This window comes from Ceratotherium simum, chromosome 21 (assembly GCF_057802395.1).
Source record: "Ceratotherium simum simum isolate JZ-2026a chromosome 21, ASM5780239v1, whole genome shotgun sequence".
Taxonomy (NCBI): domain Eukaryota; kingdom Metazoa; phylum Chordata; class Mammalia; order Perissodactyla; family Rhinocerotidae; genus Ceratotherium; species Ceratotherium simum.
The window spans coordinates 23,416,268-23,430,460 of record NC_141920.1 but is presented as its reverse complement, the minus strand read 5'-3'; the positions used below and the strand labels follow the sequence as shown (position 1 = coordinate 23,430,460).

Here is a 14,193-nt window from a genome sequence, read left to right as displayed (position 1 = left end):
CAAATAATGGAAAAGTCCAGGAAATGCAAACATGTCACCAACCACAGCAGAAAGTCAGGACAGTAAACCTGGCATGCAGAGCCAGGTGGGAAGTTTTCTTATCTAACTGCTGGCCCCACACTACTCTTAAGTTAGTCTTGGTTTAGGGAAATACCTTGGGGCTTGACCAAAATAGACAGAGCCTGATGCTTGAGAAGCCAAAGAAACAAAGACAACAAAAGCAGCCATTAAATGGCTCTGCAGAAAGCAGAGGAGGAGATCTGTTTTTGCTCCAGAGAGGATGGGGGTGAGGGGAGAGGGCAGGAGGGCCTCATAATGGAGTGGAGAGGAGACCAAAGCCAGGAGCAGGTGATGGAAGGCTGGGTACTGTTGGGCCATGACAAATCCTTCAGTAGCTGGGGCACCAGAGATTGCCCATGGATGGAGAACGTGGGATTGAAGCCCTTTGTGTTTCTGTAAAGTATGCCTTTCCTCTCACCCTCCTGTGGTAAATGGCTTACTTCACTTGTGTTAGCAAGGTTTGGTGAAGGGTGGGGAGACACCAGGAGAGGCAAAGGGGAAAGTTATTGAAATGTGAAGACTATACAGAACCAGGGCATGCTTGTGGGCAAGCAGGATCCAGGGCCCAACATGATGGAGAACGAGAATGTCTAGCAATCTGCAGGTATCTTGGGAATGGCTTGGGACTTCCTCAGAGTACAGAACGGAACTTCAGCTGGTCTTATCAAGACCCAGGGCAGGAAGATCCAGCTGACATAGAACACCTGGGTGAGTCTGGAATGCCCAAGAACATAGTAGCTGGAGGAACACCTGAGGACACACCTTCAGAGGCAGTGCAGTTGGTGTGGGGTTAGGAAGATGGGCTTGGGAGTCAGATGGTCTGGGTTTAAAATACTATCCCCTACTAGAGATAAAGAGGGATATTTTATAATGATAAAAGGATCAATCCTTCAGGAAGGTATAAAAATTTTAAACAGGACCAGCCCCAGTGGCCTAGTGGTTAAGTTCAGCATGCTCTACTTCAGCGGCCCAGGTTCTTTTTTTTTGTGTGAGGAAGATCAGCCCTGAGCTAACATCCATGCCAATCCTCCTCTTTTTGCTGAGAAAGACCGGCCCTGGGCTAACATCTGTGCCCGTCTTCCTCCACTTTGTATGGGACGCTGCCTCAGCATGGCCTGACAAGCGGTGCGTCGGTGCACGCCCAGGATCCGCACCCGGGCCGCCAGCAGCAGAGCACACACACTTAACCGCTACACCATGGGGCCAGCCCAGCGGCCCGGGTTCTGTTCCCAGGTGTGGACCTACACCACTCGTCTGTCAGCGGCCATGCTATGGCATCAGCTCACGTACAAAAAGAGGAAGACTGGCAGCAGATGTCAGTTCAGGGCAAATCTTCCTCAGCAAAAAAAGTAATAATAATAAACATATATGTATCCGACAATAGAGCACCAAAATATATGAAGCAAAAACTGACAGAAATGAAGGGAAAAGTAGACAATTCAACAATCATAGTCGGCCACTTCAATACCCTACTTTCAATAATGGATAGAATAACTAGGCAGAAGATCAACAAGCAAACAGAAGACCTGAACAACACTATAAACCACCTACACCTAACAGACATCTACAGAACTCTCCACCCAGCAATCACAATACACATTCAAGTGCACATGGAACATTCTCTAGGATAGACCATATGCTAGGCCATAAAACAAACCTCAATAGATTTAAAAGGAATGAAATAATACAAAGTATGTTCTCTGAGCATAACAGAATGAAATTAGAAAACAATAACAGAAAGAAATTTGTGAAACTCACAAATACGTGGAAATTAAACAACATACTCCTAAATAACCAATGAATGATGCTAAGAAGAAACCATAAAGCAAATTAGAAAAATCTATGGAAAGATGAGAATACCAAAACGTATATGGGCTATAGCTAATGCAGTGCTTGAAGGGAAACTCATAGCTGTAAATGCTTATTTTTTTAAAAAGAAGAACGATTTCAAATCAAAAACCTAACCTTCCACCTAAGACACTGGAAAAGAAGAAAAGAGGAACAAACTAAACCTAAATCAAGCAAGAGGGAAAAAATAATAAAGATTAGAGCAGAAATTAATGAAATAGAGATTAAAAAAAAAAATAGAGACAAGTAACAAAGCCAAAAGTTGGTTCTTCAAAAAGATAAAAAAAAAATTGACAAACCCTTAGCTAAACTGACCAAGACTAAAAGGGAGAAGACTCAAAATTATTAGAATCAGAAACAGAAGGGCCGGCCCCGTGGCTTAGCAGTTAAGTGCTCACGCTCTGCTGCTGGCAGCCCAGGTTCGGATCCCAGGCGTGCACCGACGCACTGCTTCTCCGGCCATGCTGAGGCCGCGTCCCACATACAGCAACTAGAAGGATGTGCAACTATGACATCCAACTATCTACTGGGGCTTTGGGGGAATAAATAAATAAATAAATAAAATTATAAAAAAAAAGAAACAGAAGAGGGGATATCACTACTGACCTTACAGAAATAAAATCCTACCTCCTCCAATGACCAATGTGTAATCACAGGCAAGTTACTTAACCTGTCTGTGCCTTCATTTCCTCTACTCTTCAAAAAGATATCATTTTTTTCAAAGGGCTATGAAGAGTAAACAAAAGGATTTATGTCAAGTACCTCGTCAAGCTCAATTAATTATTGCTGCTCCCCCATTTGCTTAACTTCACTCTTTTCCTCTCCTTCCACATCCAGTCCTTCAGCCCATCTGTTTTGTTGGCTCTGTCTTCAAAATATATTCCAGCGGGGCCGGCCTGGTAGTGTAGTGGTTAATTTCGCATGCTCTGCTTCGGCGGCCCGGGGCTCGCAGGTTCGGATCCTGAGCACAGACCTATGCACTGCTTATCAGCCATGCTGCGGCAGGCGTCCCACATATAAAGTAGAGGAAGATGAGCATGGATGTTAGCCCAGGGCCAATCTTCCTCAGCAAAAAGAGGAGGATTGGCAACAGATGTTAGCTCAGGGTTAATCTTCCTCACCAAATAAAAAATATATATACATATATATATACACACATTCCAGAGCCAACTGCTTCTTGTGTTGTCCATCCATCCAACCCCTAGTCAGTCCAAGTCACCATTCTCTCTCCCTGGGTTAGGTACAGCCTCCTGACTGCTGCTACTCCTGCCTCCTCCCATAGTCTGTTCTCCACACAACGACCACAGCCATGCTTTTAAAACGTAACTATGCTTATGTCTCCATTCTCCTGCTCTCAACTCTCCAATGACTTCCCACTGTGTGTAGAATAAAATACACACTCTTTTCCATGGCCTACCAGGCCCTGCATAATCTGTCCCCATGCACCATTCTCCCCTTTGCCTGCGGGGCTCCAGCCAAACTGTTCTTGTTATTCTTCAAACTCGCACCGTTCATTTCTGTCCCAGGGTCTTTGCTCTTGGTATCTCCTCTGCCCAAAACAGCCCCCTCCAAAGATCCATGCATGGCTGGAGTTTCCAATTCATTAAAGATTCTACTCAGTGTCCTTCCTCTGACCAGCTTACATACAGTAGCTCAATCTCTCACTCTCTATGCTGCCACTCTGCTTTATTTTTCATCCTAGTACTTATCACTATCTGACACTGTTTACTGCCTATTATTACCTCTTCACTACAATGTAATCTCCATGAGGTGGGGGGTTTGCTTAATACACTGCTTTTACCTCCAATGCCTAGACAGAACCTGCCACATAGAATGTGCTCAATAAATACCTGTTGAAACAGAGGAGAGAGCTCAGTAATAGGACTTACAGACAAATGGGACTTTGTACTTGGTGTAGGATAAAGACGGCATCTCAAACCAGAGGGAGAAAGGTGGACTAGTCAACACAGGGTGTTGGGACCACTGGAAAGACATGTGGGAAAAAAATTAAGTTGAAGACAGTGGATTTATCACAGGTATGTAACTTGCTTCCCTCTTGAAACTCTACTTTCAAAATGCATAAGCCTTCAAGAAAGGGGAGAGTGGGAGAGAGGAGCCCAACATGTTTGAGGGTAGAAAGTAAACGGACAAGTACTATCAATCAGAGAGCAACACCAAGCAGGCAATAAGAAAAGGTGAAAATTTAACCTGATTTACAACACAAAATCCTTAAAAGGCTCAGAAATTAGTGGCACCTCTAGAAGGGGGCGTGAAGGTGAGGCTGGCTGGGAGGGCTGCTCTAGGAAGGGAGGCTGCTATACTGGTAGAAGAGGGTTTAAAAAGCAGCTTAAAAAATGAGAACAGTGAACTCCTAGATCTCTTCCCCATGCTACCCCTACCCCCACAGCTGAAACTCAGACCCTGACAGATCAGAAATTTATTTTTAGGAGAGGATAGAAGAAGGTCCCTGGATAGGTGGACACAAGGCACAGGAGTCAGAGAAGGTACAAACAAAGGGACTGTATCAAAGTTCACCTACTAACTGTTGACGATATCCAGACCTTCAGCCCTCTTCCTCCACTCAGCTCTGGGAACACTGCCAGTGAGGCAGAGAGCTCACAATACTAAATGGTGAGACCCCCTCCCAGACTTTCATCTCCCACTCAACTCCCAGAACTCCCAGCACAATGGGAAAAACAGACTCTTATCAGAGCATATCATCAAGAAATTCCAGTTCACTAAGGATGAAAGGAGATTGTAGAAATTTCTAAAGAAAAAGTAGGTCATATACAAAGTATCAGTATTCAAAAAGACTTGGGACTTCCCAACTGCAATACTGAAAGCTAAGAGACAACAGAGTAATGCCTTCAAAATCTGTGTGGAACTTCTGGGTATATACCCAAAAGAACTGAAAACAGGGACTCGAACAGATATTTTCACACTCATGTTCACAGCAGCATTATTCACAACAGCCAAAAGGTGGAAACAACCCAAGTGTCTATCGACGGCTGAATAGATAAACAAAATGTGGTATATACATGCAATGGAAATATTATTCAGCCTTAAAAAGGAAGGATATTCTGATACAGGCTACAACATGGAGGAACCTTGAAGACATTACATTAAGTGAAATAAGCCAGACTCAAAAGGACAAATACTATATGATTCCACTTATATGAGGCATCCATAGAGTAGTCAAATTTATAGATACAAAAAGCAAAATGGTGGGTGCCAGGGGCTGAGGAGAGGGAGGAAATGGGGAGTTACTGTTTAATGGGTACAGAGTTTCAGTTTGAGAAGACAAAAAGTTCTGGAGATGAATGGTGGTGATGGGTGTACAACAATGTGAATGTATTTAATACCTGTGAACTGTACACCTAAAAATGGTTAAAATGGCAAATTTGGGGCCAGCCCGGTGGCGCAAGCGGTTGGGTGCGCGCGGTCTGCTGCAGCAGCCCGGGGTTCGCTGGTTCGGATCCCGGGCGCGCACTGACGCACTGCTTTGGCAAGCCATGCTGTGGCGGCGTCCCATATAAAGTGGAGGAGGGGGCCGGCCCTGTGGCTTGGTGGTTAAGTGCGCACGCTGCGATGCTGGTGGCCCGGGTTCGGATCCCGGGTTCGGATCCCGGGTGCGCATCGAGGCACCACTTCTCCGTCCATCCTGAGGCCAAGTCCCACATACAGCAACTAGAAGGATGTGCAGCTATGACATACAACTATCTACTGGGGCTTTGGGGGGAAAAAAATAAAAAATCAATAAAATGTTTAAAAAAAAAAAAAAAAAAGTGGAGGAGGATGGGCACCGATGTTAGCCCAGGGCCAGTCTTCCTCGGCAAAAAAAGAGGAGGATTGGCGGATGTTAGCACAGGGCTGATCTCCTCACAAAAAAAAAAAAAAAAAAAAAAAGGCAAATTCTACATTATTTATATTTTTCCATGATAAAAAAAATCTGAAGAAAAATTATTTCCAAACTAAGCTTTTATCATACACTCATGGGAGTGCAAATCCTGAGAATTTATCCTATGATTGTACTTGCGTAAAATGACATATGTATAAGCTAAGTTACTGCAGCACTGTTTGTGACAGCAATGCTGGAATCAAGCCAAGTGACAATCCATGGGACAGCAGTGTGATAAATTTGAAATACCCATCCAAGGGAATGAGAGGTAACTGCTGAAAAGACTGAGGCGGCTCCTCATGTGTGAAGAGAGAAAGGTCTCTAAGATACACTGTTAAGGGAAAAAAGCAAGGTGGGGGCCGGCCTAGTGGCACAGTGGTTATGTTCGTGTGCTCCGCTTTGGCAGCCCAGAGTTCGCAGGCTTGAATTGCGGGCACAGACCTACCCACCGTTCATCAAGCCACGCTGTGGTGGCATCTCACATACAAAATAGAGGAAGATGGGCACAGATGTTAGCTCAGAGCCAATCTTCCTCAGCAAAAGAGGAAGACTGGCAGCAGATGTTAGTCCAGGGTCACTCTTCCTCATAGAAAAAAAAAAAAAGAGCAAGGTGAAGAACAGAGTACTTCAAGTAACTTGACCTTTAGCCAGATCCAAAAATATGTCAGGGGCCAACACAAGGCCACTTGACAGGAGAACAGTGAGGGGGAAGTCATAGTGGAGAAAGACAGGGAGGGGTCTTAACTGATTACAATGAAAATTTCTTAATTTCGTAAATTTTATAAAACAGATGACCCCTTCCAGGGCCTTGGAAGAGAGAAGGGCAAATAAGGGTCTTTAAAGTGCCACATCATTAGCTTCAAGGAGAATCTGTCTCCACTACAGAAATTCAAAGGCTTTCCCTCCCTAGACAAAAATCCATCTTTTCATCCTCTATAGTAGTAGTCTCAAGATACCCCTTCCTTGGGGGTACACCATGAAAAACAGTGTAAGGACTCACTGCCCTGGAAAAGGCGCCATCACACATCCATGAAGAAAGGAAAGGCGGTGAGAAATGGTATGCAATTCAGAAAAAAAATTTATTGGGATTCTTACTTCACACTGTAAACCAAAATAAATTCCAGATGTGGTAAAGGGTTAAATAGGGCCGGCTCCGTGGCTTAGCGGTTAAGTGCGCGCGCTCTGATGCTGGTGGCCCGGGTTCGGATCCCCGGCACGCCCCAAGGCACCACTTCTCCGTCCAACCCGAGGCTGAGTCCCACGTACAGCAACTAGAAGGATGTGAACCTATGACATACAACTATCTACTGGGGCTTTGGGGGGAAAAAAATGAATAAATAAAATCTTTAAAAAAAAAAATAAAAAAAATAAAGGGTTAAATATTAAAAATTCAGCCATTAAGAAACAAAATCAAATACTGTATTATATATTTGAAAGTTGCTAGGAGAGTAGATCTTAAGGGTTCTATCACAAGAAAGAAATCTGTAACTATGTGTGGTGATGGATGTTAACTAGACTTATTATGGTGATCATTTCATAATACATACAAATATCGAGTCATTATGTTGTACATCTGAAAGTAATATGTTATATGCCAATTATATCTCAATAAAAATAAATTATTTTTTTTTAAAAAAGGAAACTAAGCAGTGGTGGAACTTATTAAATGAAAGTTTTTTGAAAAAAGAAACAAAATCAAAAAGAAAACGTAGGTGACTACCCTTTGATTAGTGGCCAGTGTATTCTTTCTCAGCCTAAAAGCAATGGACAACATCACAAATACTGACATGTGACCAACTGAAAAGTTTAAACATAAAACAAACAGCTTAGAAAAATGTAAGGCCAACAATAATCTTGGGGGAAAAATGACCTGCAACAAATAGTACAAACAAGAGTTAAGCATCCTTACTACTAAAAAGAGCTTGCAAGTCAGAAAGAAACTTATGGGGGCCGGCCCAGTGGTGCAGCGGTTAAGTGTGCGTGCTCCACTTCAGCGGTCCAGGGTTTGCAGGTTCAGATCCCGGGCGCGCACTGATACCCTGCTTGTCAAGCCATGCTGTGGCCTCGTCCCATATAAAGTAGAGGAAGATGGGCACGGATGTTAGCCCAGGGCCAATCTTCCTCAGCAAGAAAAAAAAAGAGGAGGATTGGCATCAGATGTTAGCTCAGGGCTAATCTTCCTCACAAAAAAAAAAAAAAAACTTATGAAGACCTCAAAAGATGTGGAGATAATTCACAGGTGACAAATGTCAAATAATTACGAAATTTTAAGATATTCAATCTTGGGCCGGCCCCGTGGCTTAGCGGTTAAGTGCACGCGCTCCGCTGCTGGCGGCCCGGGTTCGGATCCCGGGCTCGGATCCCGGGCGTGCACCAACGCACTGCTTCTCCGGCCATGCTGAGGCCGCGTCCCACATACAGCAACTAGAAGGATGTGCAACTATGACATACAACTATCTACTGGGGCTTTGGGGGAAAAAATAAATAAATAAATAAAAATTAAAAAAAAAAAAAAGATATTCAATCTTACTAATAAAAAATGCATATTAGGGGGCCAGCCAGTGGTGCAGGCAGTTAAGTGCTCGTGCTCTGCTGTGGCAGCCGGGGTTCGCCGGTTTGGATCCCGACGCGCGGCTTGTCAAGCCATGCTGTGGTGGCGTCCCATATAAAGTGGAGGAAGATGGGCACAGATGTTAGCCCAGGGCCAGTCTTCCTCAGCAAAAAAAGAGGAGGATTGGCAGATGATCTCCTCACAAAAAATTAAAAAAAAATGCAGATCAAAAGAACCAAAGGCTGAGGCCTGCTCAGTGGCGTAGTGGTTGGGTTCACAAGTTCGGATCCCGGGCATGGACCTGTGCACCACTTATCAAGCCATGCTGTGGCTGGCGTCCCACATGTAAAGTAGAGGAAGATGGGGACAGGTGTTGGCCTGGGGCCAATCTTCCTCAGCAAGGAGAGGACTGGCAACGGATGTTGGCTCAGGGCTAATCTTCCTCACCAAAAAAAAAAAAAAAAAAAAAAGAACCAAAGGCTGTTCTTCAGCCATCAAAAGAGCAAAATTATTCAACACAAAATTGCTAACACTTGATAAGGCTAAGGCCTGGGTGTGATAAACACCCATACACTACAAATACTGTCAGAGAGCACTTTGTAATGCCTTAAAAGTATTCATTCTTACACTTTGTCCCAGTAATTCAACTTCAGAGAATCTATTTCAGGAAATTCTCACTACTGCAAAGATATTTATGTAGAAAACGTTAATTGCAGTCCTGTTGAAAATTGGGGAAAAAATGTAAATAAGAGAGAGAGAAGAGAACACACCTCTCAGGATGTGTGCACGTTTGCATGTGTTTACATGAACGTGGAGAAAGGTGAGAAAGAACACATACCTGTTATCACCTCTAATGCTGGAAGGTGGGAACGAGGGGGGAGGTTATTCACTTTTTCTTTATATGCCTCTGCATTGTTTAACTTGCCATAATAAACTTAGTGTATCTGCTTTTGTAATTAAAAAAATACTCCAGGGCTGGCCCCATGGCTTAGCGGTTGAGTGCGCACGCTCCACTGCTGGCGGCCTGGGTTCGGATCCCGGGCGCGCACCGATGCACCGCTTCTCTGGCCATGCTGGGGCCGTGTCCCACGTACAGCAACTAGAGGGATGTGCAGCTATGACATGCAGCTGTCTACTGGGGCTTTGGGGGAGGGGGATAAATAGAAATTATTAAAAAAAAACTCCAGGAGATAAGAAAATTCCCACATATAAAAAAGATGAAACCATGCCAAATGGAATCTGATCCCCATCGATCCTATCACCCAAACCCTAATAAAAAGAATAAAGAAAAATACAGTCATTAAGTCCCCGAGGCCCAACAGTAGCCAACTCTGACTGGCTGATTTCTATAGCTGTGATTGGAGGTGCCACTACCCAGCAGCTTACGGGTAGGAGAGAAGACTACCAGAAAATCAACTGGGATTTTTTTTTTTTCCTTTTGTGAGGAGATCAGCCCTGAGCTAACATCCATGCCAATCCTCCTCTTTTTTTGCTGAGAAAGACTGGCCCTGGACTAACCCGTGCCCATCTTCCCCCACTTTATATGGGACGCCACCACAGCATGGCTTGACAAGTGGTGCATTGGTGCATGCCGGGGATCCAAACCGGCCAACCCCGGGGCTGCCGCAGCAGAGCGCACGCACTTAACTGTTTGCACCACAGGGCCAGCCCCTCAACTGGGATTTTTTAAATCCTCAAATTAAAAGCACAACGCTCACTATTTAATCTGTGTGTAGAAGCCAGAGGGCATCAAGAGAAGAGACTGTGGTGTCCCTACTGCAGGTCACCACCACATCCCTGCCACATTGACACCGTTCCGTCAGCCGAGGAAAAATGCTGTGACCCAGGCCCATCTGAAACATCCCTTTGATGCAAACTGTTTGCAGAGGAAGAAAATCAGATAATCAAGCGTAACTAGAACAAAGCTTAGCCTGGCTGTTGAAGAAAGCCAGGCAGACATATATCAGCTTACAGGTAACACTCCTCACCACTTAAACCAGCAAAGAGAAAATAAAAAAGATAAATCCCAGTGTTGCCTAAACCGTGGGCAAACAGGCATTTGTATATATGTTGCTTTTAAAAACATTTAAGCCTTAGACGGTAGAATGCCAAAGAAGGAAGAGACCTTTAGGATTATCATGTCCAACTCTCTCATTTCCTAGATAGAGAAAAAGAAACTGGGACTCAGATGAGTTTATTTGTCAAATGCCACACAGCTATTAGAGGCACAGCTAAGACACCCTGACAATGGTATGTGCTCTCCTATAAGCACTTACCTTACTCACAAAGGGCTTTCATAGCCATTATTTTCTTTGACCCTCACCAAAGCCAGATGTTTCCACAGATAAGAAAACCGAGGCTGGAAGAATTTGGATGATTTGCCTACACCACCTGGCTAGTGGTTCCAAATCCCAAATCCCATACCTTTCCCACCACCAAGTACTGCTGTCCAAACCCTTCATCACGGCCTAGGTGGTGGGTTCCCCAGCTTCAAGCACACTGCCTGACGCGTACTACGCACTCAGAACTTAGCTGAATGAGTGAATATCCAACAACTAGGAGAAGGCTAAGCAAATTGTGCTTGACCAACAAGATACTACAAGGCTTTTAAGAAGGAAAATGTTGATAAGCTGAAATCCACATTAGATGAAAATGCAGAACCTCATGTAAGACAGCCACAAATCTCCCAGACCTCAGAGACAGGTCTCCAACTGTTCGGCCTCAATTACCCAGAGCTGCCTCACAGGATCACCCCACCTCCAATCTCTTCCGCCCTCTCCTCAGCCACTGTCTCAAGAACCTGCAGGCACTCCCTACTGCTGACACTGGCAAATCCAAATTCTTCACCCTGGCCTTCAAGGCCCTACCAGCTGATTCCGGCTGTTTCCTGCATTACTCACTGACCCTGGCCTTTGCTGGACTCTTCCCCTCTACTCCACAGAATCCCATCTCTTTTATACTGCCATATCTAGCCTTGGCTCATGTTGGCTCCCAGTGATTGCTGGTCTCTTTCCCCCACTTTCATCAACCCTGGGTAAAAAGGGTAGTGGCTTTTTTGTTTTTTTAAATGAAAGTGGAGGGGCCGTTAAGTGCGTGCGTGCTCCGCTGCTGGCGGCCCAGGCGCGCACGGATGCACCGCTTGTCAGGCCATGCTGTGGCGGCGTCCCATATAAAGTGGAGGAAGATGGGCACAGATGTTAGCCCAGGGCCAATCTTCCCCAGCAAAAAGAGGAGGATTGGCGGGGATGTTAGCTCAGGGCTGATCTTCCTCACAAAAAAATAAATAAATGAAAGTGGATTTACATGACACTCATTTGAACCTATTTGTGATCACCAAGTTCACCAGAATCAGGCACAATCAACATGGAGCCCCATCATCAGGAACCTCTAATTCGGGTTTTCCAGTATGGCAGCAGGGAGTTGCCTTATGCGGCCTATCCAGTCCCTTTTCTGGCCTGAGGGGCCTTGAGTTTCTGGGACTCTTCCTAAAATGGCCTCCAGGGGGCAACCAGGTTGGGCTGGGCTCTGATGCCATGCCCACCTCTCCTTCCCCTCCTAGCCCCACCCCAGATCTGTCCCAGGAGTCAGGACCCCAGGTTCACTATCAGACAAGTCCCTTCTTCTCTTAGGGACCCAGTTTTTTCATATGTGAAAAAAGGGGCAGGGGGTGGCAAAACCGGATGAGAGAAAAATAATAATAAAAATAATTTCCCAGTTGGAAAAGGTTTTCCCATGAAAATTCTCATCAAATATATCCAAAGCCCCTCCTAGCCAGGACACTGCAGTCATAATAAATATACCTTAGCCATGCCCTAGGTTAGTGTGCACAGACTAACCCCATTACAACATCCCGACGTGCTGAGGTCCCAGAGTTGCTCAGGTCCCAGTCAGCTCCTGGTGAGCAGCATGTACTTGTTTCTAAGTTTCCACCAGAATGAACAGTGCTGCAAAGAACAATCTTGTATAAGCATTTATCTTTGTTCTGCGATTATTTCTCATGATAGATTTGTAGAAGCGGATTTACTGGCTTAGAGGATGCACACATTTTAAAGTTTGATACCTACTAGTTGAGAAACTTTACATGGTAATTCTCAAACTACTTGTATTTAGGCTTTACCTGGGAAATTTGTTTACAATGCACAATCCTAACACACTACCCGTCTCCCTCTACCTCCTCCCAACCCTCCCCCTCCCGGAAGTCTGGGGAGGGGCTCCTGAAGCTGCTTTGTTATCCAGCTCCCAGGTGGTTCTACTGCAGGCTAAGGGGAGGAAGAAGCTGCTCCCTTTCATTTGCCCCAATGCAGCTCATCTAGCACAAGACTTGGGAAGCACTGGCCTAGGGGGCTGCTGCTGGCCAAATCTGTGTGGAGGTCTCTGGGCTCCAGCCCAGGTCCCCAGTGGCTTCCCCAAAATTGGCAAAGTCTGGCTCTCATGCACTCGAGAACAATGCCTGGGGCCTGGCACTCAGAGCTGGGGACAGTCACATCTCCAGGTTCACCTGGCTGCACCCATTTTGCCCTCCAGGTTGCCCTTCTGAAGGTCCCTGCCCCACAAACACTCTGTGATTCCAGTGGCCAAGGCCCAGCAGTTTTACCTGTCTTACCTAAGACTCCCAAGCCTCCCTTTTTCTTTCAGAAGGCTGTAGACAGACCACCACTTCCCCAAGAAATGACTTGGGTCCTCCACTCCGGACCTTGGTTTACCTCTCGGTGAAATGGAGAGCACTGGGCAAGTAGCACTGACACGCTGGGTGTTGCTGTGAGGAGAGCAGTGTGGCCAACTAGGCTCTCAGCGCTTGCAGCGAAGCCTGGCTTCAACTGGGAGTCCAGGTGCACCTTAACAGTCATTGAATCAGTATTCTGATTGGCTTAGGACCTGTTTGGAGAAAATTCGATTTTTGTTACCAGAGTTCTCTACTGTTAAAGTGCAATTAAGACCAAAAGCCCGGGCCAGCCCCGTGGCTTAGTGGTTAAGTGCGCACGCTCCACTACTAGAGGTACAAGTTTGGATCCCGGGCACGCATCGCCGCACCGCTTCTCCAGCCCTGCTGAGGCGCCTCAGCAGGCGTCCCACATACAGCAACTAGAAGGATGTGCAACTGTGACATACAACTATCTACTGGGGCTTTGGGGAAAAAAAGGAGGAGGACTGGCAGTAGATGTTAGCTCAGAGCTGGTCTTCCTCAGCAAAAAGAGGAGGATTAGCACGGATGTTAGCTCAGGGCTGATCTTCCTCACAAAAAAAAATAATAATAAATAAAGTGATTTTCTAAAAAAAAGAAAAAGACCGAAAGCCATTTTAAGGCTGCTGATTCCCAAGCTCACGGGTCCTAGATGGGAAACCAGAGGCCCAGAAAAGGCCTCGCCCAGTTTTAGTTAGGCTGACTCTGCTGGGCTCTGAGGGTTTGGTCAGCAGGTATTTCACAGTATGTGGTAGAGAGCAAAGAGCAGGGAAGAGTGCTGACAGAGTTGGGGAAGACCAAGGGAAACGCTGGTTGGGTGCTGCGGGCAGAGGGAAGAGAAACCGTCCGGGAGCGCTGGGAGCCCGGAGACGGGCGGTCTGCCTCCTTCAAGGCTCCAGGCTCCGCTCTCCGACCCACCTGGCTGAAGGACACTGGTCGTCTGCGTGACAAAAAGCAAGCCAAGAGCCTCTCCGCAGCTCATGGGTACACCAGGGACTGCTCCATAACAGCACCTACCCCGTAACCCGAGGACTAGACGGGGTGATACACGCGAAACGCCTGGCTCAGCCTCCTTGCGTTAGACCCTCCCGAAGCGCCGGCTGTTTTGACCTCCGGCCGCCACTGTGTGCTAGAGCCTGGAGCTGCGTGCTTCGG

At 46.0% G+C, this 14,193-nt stretch overlaps 1 long non-coding RNA gene across 5 annotated transcripts in view; it reads right to left on the bottom strand.

Annotated features, from left to right (window-relative positions):
- LOC147914230 (uncharacterized) overlaps positions 1-14,106 on the bottom strand; it is a 36,788-nt gene extending 22,682 nt beyond the window's left edge. For 3 of the 5 annotated variants that reach the window (XR_015555597.1, XR_015555594.1, XR_015555595.1), the window contains exons 1-2: positions 13,957-14,106; positions 12,158-13,232 (exon numbers count right to left, since the gene is read on the bottom strand). This is a non-coding gene — a long non-coding RNA (uncharacterized LOC147914230). The remainder of the gene's footprint in view (positions 1-12,157; positions 13,233-13,956) is intronic. The other 2 variants (XR_015555598.1, XR_015555596.1) reach the window with 2 other exon arrangements.
- Positions 14,107-14,193: the final 87 nt, after the last annotated feature.